The sequence below is a fragment of the Pristis pectinata genome, chromosome 12 (genome assembly GCF_009764475.1).
Source record: "Pristis pectinata isolate sPriPec2 chromosome 12, sPriPec2.1.pri, whole genome shotgun sequence".
NCBI classification, from domain to species: Eukaryota; Metazoa; Chordata; class Chondrichthyes; order Rhinopristiformes; family Pristidae; genus Pristis; species Pristis pectinata.
This window is the reverse complement of record NC_067416.1, coordinates 23,982,470-23,995,584: the sequence shown is the minus strand read 5'-3', so window position 1 is coordinate 23,995,584 and position 13,115 is coordinate 23,982,470. Positions and strand designations below refer to the sequence as shown.

At 40.6% G+C, this 13,115-nt stretch overlaps 1 protein-coding gene across 5 annotated transcripts in view; it reads right to left on the bottom strand.

Annotated features, from left to right (window-relative positions):
* ptprea (protein tyrosine phosphatase receptor type Ea) overlaps positions 1–13,115 on the bottom strand; it is a 230,455-nt gene that overhangs the window by 175,628 nt on the left and 41,712 nt on the right. For 2 of the 5 annotated variants that reach the window (XM_052027001.1, XM_052027005.1), the window contains exon 3: positions 681–799. The exons of the other annotated variants lie outside the window; for them this stretch is intronic. The gene's annotated coding sequence lies outside the window, so the exon portion shown is untranslated. The remainder of the gene's footprint in view (positions 1–680; positions 800–13,115) is intronic. 5 annotated transcript variants of the gene reach the window in all.

Here is a 13,115-nt window from a genome sequence, read left to right as displayed (position 1 = left end):
ACTGCAGATTGACATGGAAGGACCAGCTACAAAGGAAGGCTAAAAGGCACGCAAAATGTAGAATGCATCAAGCATTTCACTATTAAGGTGTCACTTTTTCTGTAACTTCGCTGTTTACTTCAACATAATATTGTTGGAAAATAGTTTGCATGACAAACTATTTGCACTATTTGAAAAATAAGTCACATATGCAAGGGAGCAATTTTCTCCATATAGTATAGGTGGAAAAGAGCCTACAATTGGCCAGTCTATGGTCTTAAACTGAAACTCAGTTTAGCCTGCAATTGGTGCATGGCAAGGAAGTCAAAGATTCCACTGGGAAAGACTGCCCTGAGGATTGTTAACTGCTGATTTTTCCTTAAAATGCCTGTTAGCTCTTATTAAGAAGGCTGCATTTTGGTAGTTGGCACTTCCACTCACATAATTATGACTAGCTGATAGGCAATAAACCATTTGTGCTGAGGGCCACACTTTTTATCCTTTTCTTGCTGCTAATGGCTTGAAGAGAATTTTGAAACACATCTGGAGAGTTTCTGGGACACTTCGTCAAGGCTTCACCAATACAATCAACATTTATTCTGGCAGCTCTGTCAGGAAGTCACCTTGAACAAATGTAAGTGGAATGCTATTCTACATTATGATACACATTAGAGAAGTCACCAGAAAAAAAGGAGGAGTACTTAGCAGGTTGTTGGGGTCCTGTTTGGTTTATAGTTGGAATGGGTGAAGGACAGAGAGAGCAGCTCCAGCAGCATCCATGATTGGACCCATGTGTTTTATTGTTGGCCACAGGATTACTCTGCATAACAAATTAACATGTGTAAACTATGAGGACTCAAGAGTGAATTTGTTCAGCACATACTTTTCCCAAACAAAAACTCAAATCCATCTCAAGTTGCAAGTACCTTTCATTTCTTGATAATAAAAATGAATCCCACCCACCCCCCAGGTCAATTAAATTGACAGAGATTTCTGAGCTTTGTAACAGATGTTTGAAGGCATCTATTGGCACTTGATCTCTGTAATTTTGCAATAAAATATAATATTCATATCTTTTTCAGCAGCACACTATACCTTGAGTGGAAATTGAGCCAATAATTAACCCTAATCATCTCAGAGTCTCCGAATCATTTATTGATGTACTTTCCCCCTTTAAAGCCTGGCAGCATGTGGCCTTTGGCAAGCCAGAGTCAAGGTACAATAGGGTATTTGAGAATGGACAACACAGGGTTCAGAAGCTATTTGGGGAATTGGAGAGCTCAGAGTGAAACACCACAAACAACGTACCGTATCCAGGATGTGACTCTGTGGTCAATGGACAAGCAGCAGACAGCCACAGAATGCAGGAAACATGCTATTTTTACCTATGCTGCTCCTACAGCAACTCTAGTTATTTACCACCATACCTGATTCACAATTAACTCAGTTACAAGGCGGCTGACCTCCAAACTTGCCAGCAATGCCCATATCCTGAAAGCAAATTAAAAGTGTTCATGCAGTGTATTTTTTTTGTAAAATGTTATTGATTATTAGACACTTCTGACATTACTTTGTTTGTTACAGCCCTTTCACCAGCCACCAACTGCACCCCACCCCCCAACTCCCTGCAACAAAAAAAAGACTTCTTTTATTACAATTCTGATGAAAATTTATAGAGTCATAGTCATAAAGTCAGAACTGCACAGCACAGAAATTAGTACTTTGGCCCAATTCATTCATGTAGACCATGATGTCTAACTATGCCGATTCCATTTGCCTGCATTAGACCCATACGAGTCTCCTCCTTTCCTATCCAAGTACCTGTCCAAACACCTCTTAAACAGTGTAATTTTATCTACCTCTACCACCTTCTCTGGCAGCTCGTTCCATATAACAACCACCCTCTGTGTGAAAGATTTGCCCCTCATATCTCCTTATTGACATGCGAAGGTAGCTCTGATTCTCTCTCTCCTCAGAAACTGCCTGATCCACTGGGTGCTTCCAGTATTTTCTGTTTTTAATTCAGATTTCTTGCATTTTTTGTTACTGTTCACCTTTAGAGACTGTTGAGATCTGATTTTGTTCTGGTTCTGTAATCTATAAAAGGAAACTGAATAATAGGACAATAGCTTACCTATCAAAAAAGTTGGTTATTGCAAATAAACAAAAAATCCTGGAAATACACAGCAAGTCAAGCTGAATTGGAGAAAAAGAAACAAAGTTAACATTTCAGGTTGAAGACCCTTCATCAGAACAGGGAAAGTGAGTAAACAGTTTTAAGTTGCAGGAAGGCTACTAGAGAGATGGAAAAGAGAAAACCTCTGACACGGCAAGGCCTGGGCTGCCAATGTGATCCAATATTTACATAAACAAAGAATGATGAGAGGCATTTAGAGAGGGAGGCATGTTTAAGCTGTGAAATGCAGGCCAGAGCTGTGGCTGAACCTGATACCAAAAGGACAATACTGTAACTACCCAACACATCAGGTAGTGTCTGTGAAGAGAGAAAGACTGAGTTAATATTTCAGATTGTTAACCTTGCATCAGTACTGGTCAATTCTGATGCAAACAGAAGAAGCATGCTATATGAAATGGTTGAATTCTTGATTGGAAGAAGTGCAAGTGTATCACTGTGTCACTTGGAAGAAGTGTTTATGTCTCTGGTCAATGGGAAGGGACAAGGTAAAAGAGCAAGGTTGCACAGAAAATTCTGTGACAAGGGGAGTGATTGGTCGAGATAAAAGAACAGCAGGGAGTGGTGAAGGAAATGGTCCCTTCAAAGTCCTGAAAAGAATAAGGAAGGGAAGATCTGCCTTGTGGTAGAATCCCATTAAAGCTGATGGAACTTATGGAGGATAATCAGGTGGATGTGAAGGCAGGTAGACTGGATGGCTAGGATCAGAGGAACCCTATCCTTGCTCTAACTGGAGAAGAAGAGACAAGAGCAGATGGAGGAAATAAGTGAGATGCTGTCAAGGGCTCTGTCAACTATGGTAGAACAGAAATCATGGTTAAGGGAAAAGGAACACATCCGAGAGGTACCTGTGTGGAAAGTCTTGTCGTCAGTGCAGTTATGGCAAAGACAGAAGAATTGGGGGAACAGAATCCTTACAGGAAGCAGGGTGGGAGGAGGTAGTCAAGATGGTTGTGGTAGTCTGAGGGCTTGTAATGGGTATTGATGATTAACCCTCTACTGAGATGGAGATGGAGAAATTCAGAAAGAGGAGGGATCATGTCAAATTGAGAGCAAGATGGATATTGGCAGCAAAGGTAATAAAATTTGAGTTCTGTATGAATATAGGAAGCAGCACCAATACAGTTGTCAATGTACCGGATAAAGAGTTGAGGGAAGGGACCTGAGTCGAAATGAAGCAAGGAATGTTCCATATATCTCACAAAATGAACTTTCAAGTTGACCACTGTTTTTGGTTATTGCCTGTGCATTTTAATTGAAGAGAATCTGTAACATACGATTTTGTATTCGCACATAGTGTCTATGCCAAAAATAAATTATACCTAATGAACAAATAAAAATCATTGGACAGCCATAAAAATAATCTGTCAGTTTGTTATTCAGTTGATTAAATCTGTGAAATCAGATTCTTACTGGTTTGGACTGTAATTCTATTTTCTTTTCCTCATCATTATTTGATACACGTTTGCAGAGGATCATGAGCAAATATCACTCGTTGGTTATATGTTTAAACTTAGATCTATTTGCCTTGCAACCTATTAAATATTTAAAAGACTGAGGCCTTTAAACTGGCACAATTTAAACAATAACAGCTGGATTAAATATTAAGATTTTCAAATGAGCAAAGGATTTCCACTACTCAAAGAATGAATGAATTTATGTAAATATTGTTATTTGGATGATGAATATTAGGAGTGTTTAAATGACATTGGATAACCAGCACCTTCGCATAATTTATTTAATCCAGAATTTCCCAGTTCATTGCTATAGCAAACGCCAACTTGGGCACAGAAGTAAAGCTAAGTATCTGAATTAATTGAGTTGATGGATTGAATGGCTTCTCTCGATACATTGTTATATGGGAAATTGCTCCTGACACTATACTACCCACGACAGACACAAAAAATTCTGCAGACACTGGAATCTGAAACAATACACAAAAAGTGCTGGAGGAACTCAGCAGGTCAGGCAGCATCAATAGAGGGAAATAAGCAGTCAACATTTCGGGCCGAGACCCTTCTTCAGGACTGTTTATTTCCCTCTGTAGATGCTGCTTGACCTGCTGAGTTCCTCTAGCACTTTTTGCGTACTACTATACTACCCATCTTGTGCCAATGCAGTTCAGGGCTTGGAAACATTTATTACCAGTTTCTTCAGGGTCAGACATGGAGAGAAAACTACCAATAACTATAGCTTCACAAGGATGGCAGTCTGTTACACAGAAATAGATTCACTTCTTACATTATCTCAGTCTGGTAGCACATTAATTGTTGTTGAATCAATGAGCCATGCGTTCAGGAACCATCATGGCAGCTGGGGAAGTTAAAATTAAACAGTCATGTATAAAAATCTGAACTAAAAAACATTCCCTTGTGAGATAGGAGGCCAGTTGGCCCATTAAATCTGTTGCTGGCTCTCAGAGCAACCCATCAATCCCATTCTCCTGTTTTTTTCAACCCCTCCACTGTCCCACTTTTTTCCCTGTATCATCCACCATCCACAATGATGGCTATAAAACTACTAGACTGTTAGTAAACATTGACTAAAAATGGCATTTCACTATTATTTTGTGTGCTAAACATGTTCATTTAGTGCTAACATTCAGTGAAAAATTGGGAACATTTACCTTAATAAAATCAGATTCAGAATATGGTGAACTCTTAGCTGCCCCAGAAGTGGTTCAGCAAACCATTCAGTTGCATTGATTTGCAACATAAAAAGTCAGCAATAAAAAAAATCAATTGGAGCAGCTACAAGATTTAACAAAGTCACACCTTAATCTGCTGATCCTGCTCTTAGACATATGGGACAGATATGCCACAGGTTAGTCAACAACAGACTGGGATTCTCACCCTCATGGAATCAGACAGCCAACATCCCAGCTCTCTCCACCACCATCCCAGACCTGTTCCATTGACAATAGTGAGCAGTCAATCTCATGGCATCAGCGGGCAGGGAAACTTCCTGCTGATTACCAAGTATTACCATCCTGTACCTGATGAATCTGTACTCCTCCATGTTAAGCACCATTTAGAAGATGCACAGAGGGTATCAGGAGCACAAAATATACTCTGGGTGAGGGACCTCAATGTCAATCATCAAAAATGGCTTGGAAACTTCACTACTGACTAAGTCTTAAAGCCATTCCAAATTTCATCTACATCAATCTGCCGGTTGCAGATCCATCCATTTCAGGGCAGCATAATGGTGCAGTTAGTAGAGCTGGTGCCTCACAGTTCTAGCTGCCCAGAGACAATGCTGACCTCAGCTGCTATGTGTGTGGAGTTTGCAAGTTCTTCCTTTGATCGTGTGGGTTTCTCCCAGGTGCTCCAGTTTCCTAGTTCCAAAGACTTGCAGGTTGGTAGGTTAATTGGTCACTGTAAATTGACCCCAAGTATGTAGGTAATGGCAGAATCCAGGGGAATAAAACAGGATTAGTGTTAATGGGTGCTTTATGGTTGGCACAGGCTGGGTTAAAGGGCAAATTTCTGTGCTGTATGACTCTGTGACTCTATCTATCCTACAAAGAATTGGTAGGAGGAATCACCACAGAGTCCCTGTGGAAATCTCATCGTCACATTGATGATTCCTTCCATCGTTCTCCATGCCATTACCACTGTGCAAGATGGAATAGATTCAGAGCATATGGAGCAGCTATTAACTATACATCAAGGTGGCGCTGTGGCATATCAGGAGCAGCTGCAAAATCTGCATTTCACAATCTGTAACCTCTTAACCTGGGATATCTGTAAATCCATAATCACCATAATACCAGGATCTAACCTGCTTTAATGAGGAGTGAAGAGGAGAATCCCAGGAGTGGCACCAAGTAGTCTGTTGGCTGCAGTACATGCTAATATCAGAACCAACGTGCTAAACACAGAGCTAAACACTCAACAAGTCAACTCAAAGCTCTGATATCATGGTCCATTACGGTGAACAATTAAATACACATCAAGAGGAGGCAGTTTCATGATCAACCTTATCAATGATGATGGCAGAGCCCAATTTGGAAGGACACTAAAGAAGCATTTACAACAATTTTCAGGCACAGTGCTCAGTGGATGTTCCATCTCAAGTCTTCTCTTGACATTCCCCACCCCCCACCCCGCCCCCCCAATTACGGTACCTAAATTCCAGCCAATACAATTCACCATTCATGCCATCAGTGCACTGCATACTATGGAGCTGATGATAACCCAACTGTCATATTCTCGAACTATCTGCCTCCCCAACCAAGCTGTTCCAGTACACTTATTGGTGGAATCTTGCCAATCTTGCTTCATTATGGGGTAAAAATCCTGGAACTCCTTATCCAACAGCATTGTGGGGAAAACAAAAACTGTAGTGGCTCATATACATCACTCATAATTACTTCTCAAGCACAATAATGGGTGGATAATAAATGCCAGCCTAGTTAGTGGCACCACCCACATACAACAAATTAATGGAAAAGCATCAATTACTTGTCTTCGTTTTCTCTTAAAGTTAATGAAACCTTGTGGGGATTTGTCTGTAGTCACCAGTGATTAATGCTTGCAAGAGTATATTGCCAGTTGGTTGTGCTAATCCATGCATTCATATCCATTGGAGCCAATGGATCTGAAGGTGTGGAGGGGAGAATATCCATAGCCGATATTCTCACACCCACACAACACAAGTAACCAACAATTAATGTCTCTCTTATATGTTGTAAATGCTCACAATGAATAGCCCCAAATAATAATGAGTTTATGACAACAACTGATTAAAAAGTCTTTTGCACAAGGATCGTTACACCTTGTAAATCATGGTAAGTATGATTGCATTGTTCCTTGTCATTCCAATGAGAACGCTGACGTAGTAATTACCTTAATGTGTTTGTCTGCTGAAGTTTTCAAGATGAATGTAGTGGCAAGTTTATTAATGAGATAGCAAACTACTGCTATTTCAAGCTGTCCAATTAAACTACAACTGGGTCAGAAAAGATTTTCCATCTGGTTGATGATGCTATCTGTGCTCATGTCCACAAGCTCAATGTCTTTACATAGACTTTCATCAGACTCAAGAAAGTGCCACCTGAAAGTGCCAGGCTCCAATTAACAGCAGGAATTTGCTGCTCCAGCCAAACTCTCATTAACAATACAAATAACAACTTTAACTAAAAAATGAAATAATATCTTGTCACAGTTCCAAATGTGGCTGTGGATTAGGCTGGCCAAGCATAGGGTTAAGTAGCTGAGCTCATGTTTTTAAACCTGGGACAACAGCAAGCCCTGGAGATAAAAACAATCTTGTCTTTCCTTCAGCAACACACAAAATGCTGGAGGAACTCAGCAGGTCAGGGAACATCACTAGGATGCTGCCTGACCTGCTGAGTTTCTCAGGCATTTTGTGTTTTGCTCCAGCTTCCAGCATCTGCAGTTTCTTGTGTCTCCATCTCATCTTTCCTTCAGATTAAACCAATTATTTGTATTTGAAGGATTCATAAGACAGGGCCCATATGAATATTCCATGAAACTGCAAAATAAAAATTATTTCTTTTTCAATTTATATAATTAAACATACAATTCTCTTCTGGAATTTTATGAATAGTTTGTGAATGAATAAGCCACTAGTGTAGTACAAAAGATTATAAGCTCTTCCATACATCAAGTTCATTCAGGTTGGGTGTGTTCGCTACTGGGAATTGTTTTGTAAAGTATTTACTAATTTTAGTTTGAACTGAGCAGCAAGTGAATTTGATATCACCATCATTCATTTTTGTTGCTGGCTTTCCTCACTTTAATTTGATGGTAACACCCATTGTGCAGTGCAAAGTGGCATCTAAGCATCTAACATGGCAGACACAGCATGCCCTCAATGCATGCCACAGATGTGATGTGCTATTTGCCACAATGATAAAGGAAGGGAAACAGATGTGCTGGATATGGGCATTAGGCCTCTAAAAGTAGACGAATAGGAAACCCAATGCAGATCGAACTGCCCTGTCCTGAACATGAACTATTCACAAACAAAAGGGGACTGGAGAGTGCAAAAGGCAGCGAGTTCTTTAAATAACACTGAGCAGAATGCCAAGCTGCAGAGTCAGGACTGAGAACATTGCTTTTCCTCTTCCTGATCATCCTCCCCTTGCACATTACTTGTCTGCCTCTGGGATCCATGACGACTATCAGCAATGGCTGCAAGTTATTGATACGGAAGGGTTTTGTGCCTACTTAATGCAGCACATGGATCTTTCCCTAGGCACGGTTCTACAGGTACAGGCTGGCGTGAAACAATTTCTAGTGATAGCTCCATCTTTGATGTGGTGTCTATCTTTTGACTATGTCTCTCTGAAGTACCTTGGTTTTCTCCTCCACCTCTCACTGGTGCTGAGTAAATAAAATAGGTCAATCTCACTTGCTCCAGAATAGAAGGAGCCCCATTAACACTTTGAGGTGCTGGAGAGCTTAGGCAGAGCCAGTAGCAGAGAAAACAGAATGAAGGACTAAATAATTACAAGATGACAGCAAGGAAAAGCAAAGTTTAATGAGTGAGACAGTAGATAAAAGAGTCCATTCGGCCCCTCCAGAATATTTCAGCATTCAGTCACATCATGGCCGAGGAAACAAGGAAGTGAAGAATTGTAGTTTTGGTGCTGGAGATTGTGACAGCCAACAAGTGCATTCCATTTCCACAATAAACTATGTCAACTAGTATAGTATCTTTGTTTTAGGCCACATCCCCACACACTGAAACTAAATCACAAATCATTCAAAATACCAGCAATTGTAGAAATCTTGTAATACACTGTGCCTGAATCTTTCAAAATCAGAAACATTTTCTGGTGAGCTGTCCAAGGCTGACGTGTGGCCATGCCAGTGAACTTGCCCTCACCCACACAGACATAGCTGGCATTCATCAGTCCAGTGAAAACAGCATGGCATTAAAGTCAAAGTCGAGTTTATTGCCATATGCATAAGTACACATATGCACTGGTGCAATGAAAACTTATCTGCAGCAGGATCACAGGCACATAGCATCATATAAGCAGCATTTACAAGGAAAACATAAATTAAACATGAATTATACACAATTTTTACAAGAAAGAACACAACAAAATAAGTCAATTTTAGTGCAAAGTGGTCATAGTGTTGCTAAACTGTAGTGATTCATAACCAGATAGGGAGACTATGTTTCCTTACATGACCTTGGCATTCTAAGAATTGTGCCAATCAGAACATTGCAGCATCCTGCAGTAACACGTGAAGTAACACCACTTGTGTTAAGTCCTTGCAGGGCGTACAAACATCTGGTAAGAAATCAATGGTAGACAGTAGCTGTACCAGATAACATCAGCTGGGAAAAACATGTGATAAAGAAGCTGTGGTAAACAGTTTATAGCTTAATCAGTCTCTTGACTGCAGAGTAATGCCAGCAGCAACTTTCTGTGAGAAATCCTGTTTGCACCTCAAAGTGTACTGCAGTAGAATTTTAATAAAACATGACAAATTGCAAAGCAAACAATCCTAATTTACCTTTATCCATTTTTGTCTCATGATACTGCACTTTTGTCACTACATCCTTCTCAAAATAAACTTCCTGATGGGTTCCTATTAGTCATGTGACTATCACAAACTCACTGCGATGCAAATAATTCACCGGAGTTTCCTTAGAGGGACATTAATCTTTTTTTAAAAAAAAAGTGAGTTACGTTGTCTAGTTAGAAACACAAAATAACTCAATAACTGTTCCATCAGTTTTCCCAAAAATAAATTAGCAATAAAGCACTGTGAACTGATATTCTACAAATCTTTACCAAATTTTTAATGGATTGTGTTCTGACTGGCCACAGAGGTCATTTAGCCTAAAAGCATTTTAGCAGTGCACGTCAGGAACTGTATTTGCTCTCTGTTTGAAGCAGTTGAGCAGCGTGACAAACTTTTTGCCTCTCAGTTAGGCTACTGTTAAACTTGAACCCCATCTGATGGGGTCATGCAGTTAAATTCAGCTTTACATTCCTGAAGCCCTTTACTCCAGGATTCCCTCCCTGGAACTCACCTCCAGGCATTATCACACTGATGTTTGTGTGCAAATTAGCACCTATGTTTCTTTACATCATGATGGTAACCATACTTTAAAAGTACTTCATTGGCTATCTTCTCCCAACATTTCCTGAGCCTGCAAATGGCTGTCAATGAGCCTCTTGGATTCTGCTCCTGCTCTTGTTTTCCCACATACAAGCCCGTAATGGGACATACCTCCTTAATCCATCATTTCATGCCTGCTTTCAACTGCTGTGTTTCCTGAAGTTTAGGAATAGCAACCTGTCCCTATGTGGTTAGGACAAACCTGGCTGACAAAGATCCAATCCCTGTCCTACACTGAATGACAGCTGGACAGTATTACTCATGCAGTTCCTGAGCCCTGCCAGATACTTCCCTCTAAACCAGGCAGTGGTTCCCTCTGACCTCAAACTGCCAGGAGTCTTCAGGCTGTCTTCAAACCTGCACTACCCTGCTCATAGCCAATCAACAAATCTGTTATCCACTGAGGCTAACTCTGATTGGCAGTTATAATGGAATAAGTCACACCCACTTTATCACCAGGAAATTAAAAGCTGGGAGACACAAGGCAATGGTTGCAATGGGAATAGAGGGTATAGTACAGGTGGCAGCAGTGGGAAAGGAGGCCACAGTGAGGGAGTGATAGGAACAGGGATCTGGAGGCTGGAGCAGCAGGACCATAAACAGCAGTAGCAGTAACAACACACAAAAAACTTTCGGGCTGAGACCCTTCCCGAAACATCAACTGTTATTTCCCTCCATGAATGCTGCCTGACCTGCTGAATTCCTCCAGCACTTTTTGTGTATTGTTCTATGTTCCAGCATCTGCAGAATTTCTTGTGTCTCCAAGTAGCAGTAGCAGTAGCAGGAGGAGGAGGGCTGGATGCTGCACCAGGGGAAGTTACGGGCCTGAGGCCACTGTGAGGTGGAAGTGGAGGCTCAGGGGAATGAGGGGAACTGAGGCAGCAGCAGGATCAGTTACCGGATCCACCTCCCACTGCACCTCAGCCAGAGTTTACACCCCTGCTTTGAGTATGTGCTGTATGCCAGGCAGGTCACGTGGAGTAGCCAGTTCTGGCAGAAACTTCCCTGCAACCTGATTGCTCGTTGGCAGCCCAAGTGCAGTGTGAACACCGCTCCATCCTTGCCACCATTAAATATCATCAGCAGTAGAGCTTGCAAAAAGAAAACTTCTATTTGCAATTTTAAGCACTCATCAGACCCAGAACTTGGAGTCCACAGCCAGCTCAATTACTTGCAGCAAGACCCTGAGGCTCAAAAAAGTCTCCTGTGCCTCAAAACCATCATGGGCATGATCAGCCTCGCCCATAAGTACTGACTGGGCCACTACCTTATATATTTGTTAATGATGTGTGTTCTGTTAACTGATTTTGAAAAGATGGCTCCTATACCTGGGAAACCTGAGCACCTCTGCTTAAAACAGAACAACTAATAAAATAAAGGATGGCAGCCTAATATAATTTTTAAAGATTGACCCACTCTTGGTGAATCATCTACACAAGATTCTTCGATGTTGCTAGAGTCCAGCTTCCTGCCACTGGTGCCAGTAACACCCTGCTACTATATTAATCAGGCCATGCAAAAATTGCAGTCGTGCTGCTACTTAGGTTTGACACAGAGTGAGCCTTAAGTTAAACACAATCCAACTTCTAGGTCAGCATATTTAACATTTCAAACCACACAATGATCATAAAAAATAGTCCACAGAATTATCCAGATATAGTCATCATATTTGACATAATAACCAACGACTCTGTCCATCATTATGTTCTCTTACAACAGAACCAGATATTAGTTCTATCAATTTATAACATGCATTATTTTGAAAAAATAAAAGTTAAATAAGCACTTCGTTGCAGACTTTTTCCAGATTTGAGGACTGCATAATTTTACCTGTTTGTTCATTTTAGCTTCCAATGTTGGGTTCCCTGCTTCATTCAGCTGAATAGCAGGAAATAGGTCGTCAATCAGACTCTGGTTATATGGTTCATTTTTATCAATTTAAGAAAATTTTAACATGGAATTCAATACATTCAAATGTCAGGGCTTTCTTGGTCTTTGTAACTAAGTCCTAAATCAGGAAGTCAAATTGTGAAGAATACAATGAACCGTTTTTGGGAGTGGGTGCGTTCAAGGCTGCCATGACTTCCTGCAAACACCAATGAACTCTGCACAGTGCAGGCTTCACAGGTGGGATGGACAGTCAGACTCTATCAGAGTAGTGGTGTAGAACTTAGATCTGAAGTCTCTTGAAAAAGATTTGAAGCTGGAACCTTCTGAATCAGTGAAAAAAAGAACTACCCACTTAGTATCTGCTGGAACTGGGACTTCCTGGGCCAAAGCAGACCAGCTTCACATTAGGTAAACTTAATGAGCTGAACTCATTAGAAGTAAAGAATAATGACAAAAATAAGTTAACAGCCGGATCTTGTAGAGAAATGTTCTTTGCTGAACTGCTAGCATTTATCCCTTAACACATGTCTAGTTCAGGACTCCCAGCAATCTATTGACTGTGCTCCAATGCTGGACTCCACAAGGAGCCCAGCAGCAGAACATGGACTTGTTGAACTGCCCAGCTGTTCGAATGGGAAATTAGCCTTCTGAACTTATGCCTGGTTAGGCCTGGTGAACAGTGAGTCCTTATTTGCATGAAGAGGAATGAGGTTAGGTAGAAAGTAAGTTACAGTTCTAGAGTTAATAATGATTACTTTAATATTTTAAGTGATTTACCTTTAAAAAATCAATAATTTTAATATTTTTGTAATTTTGAAATTGATTTTTAACAGTTTTTTTTAATGCTTCTAAATGTTCAGGATATTCAGAAGCATTTGATTCCTTGACAGCTTTCACAACTGACAAAGCTATGGAGGTGGCTTTGATGACTCTCAAAGTCT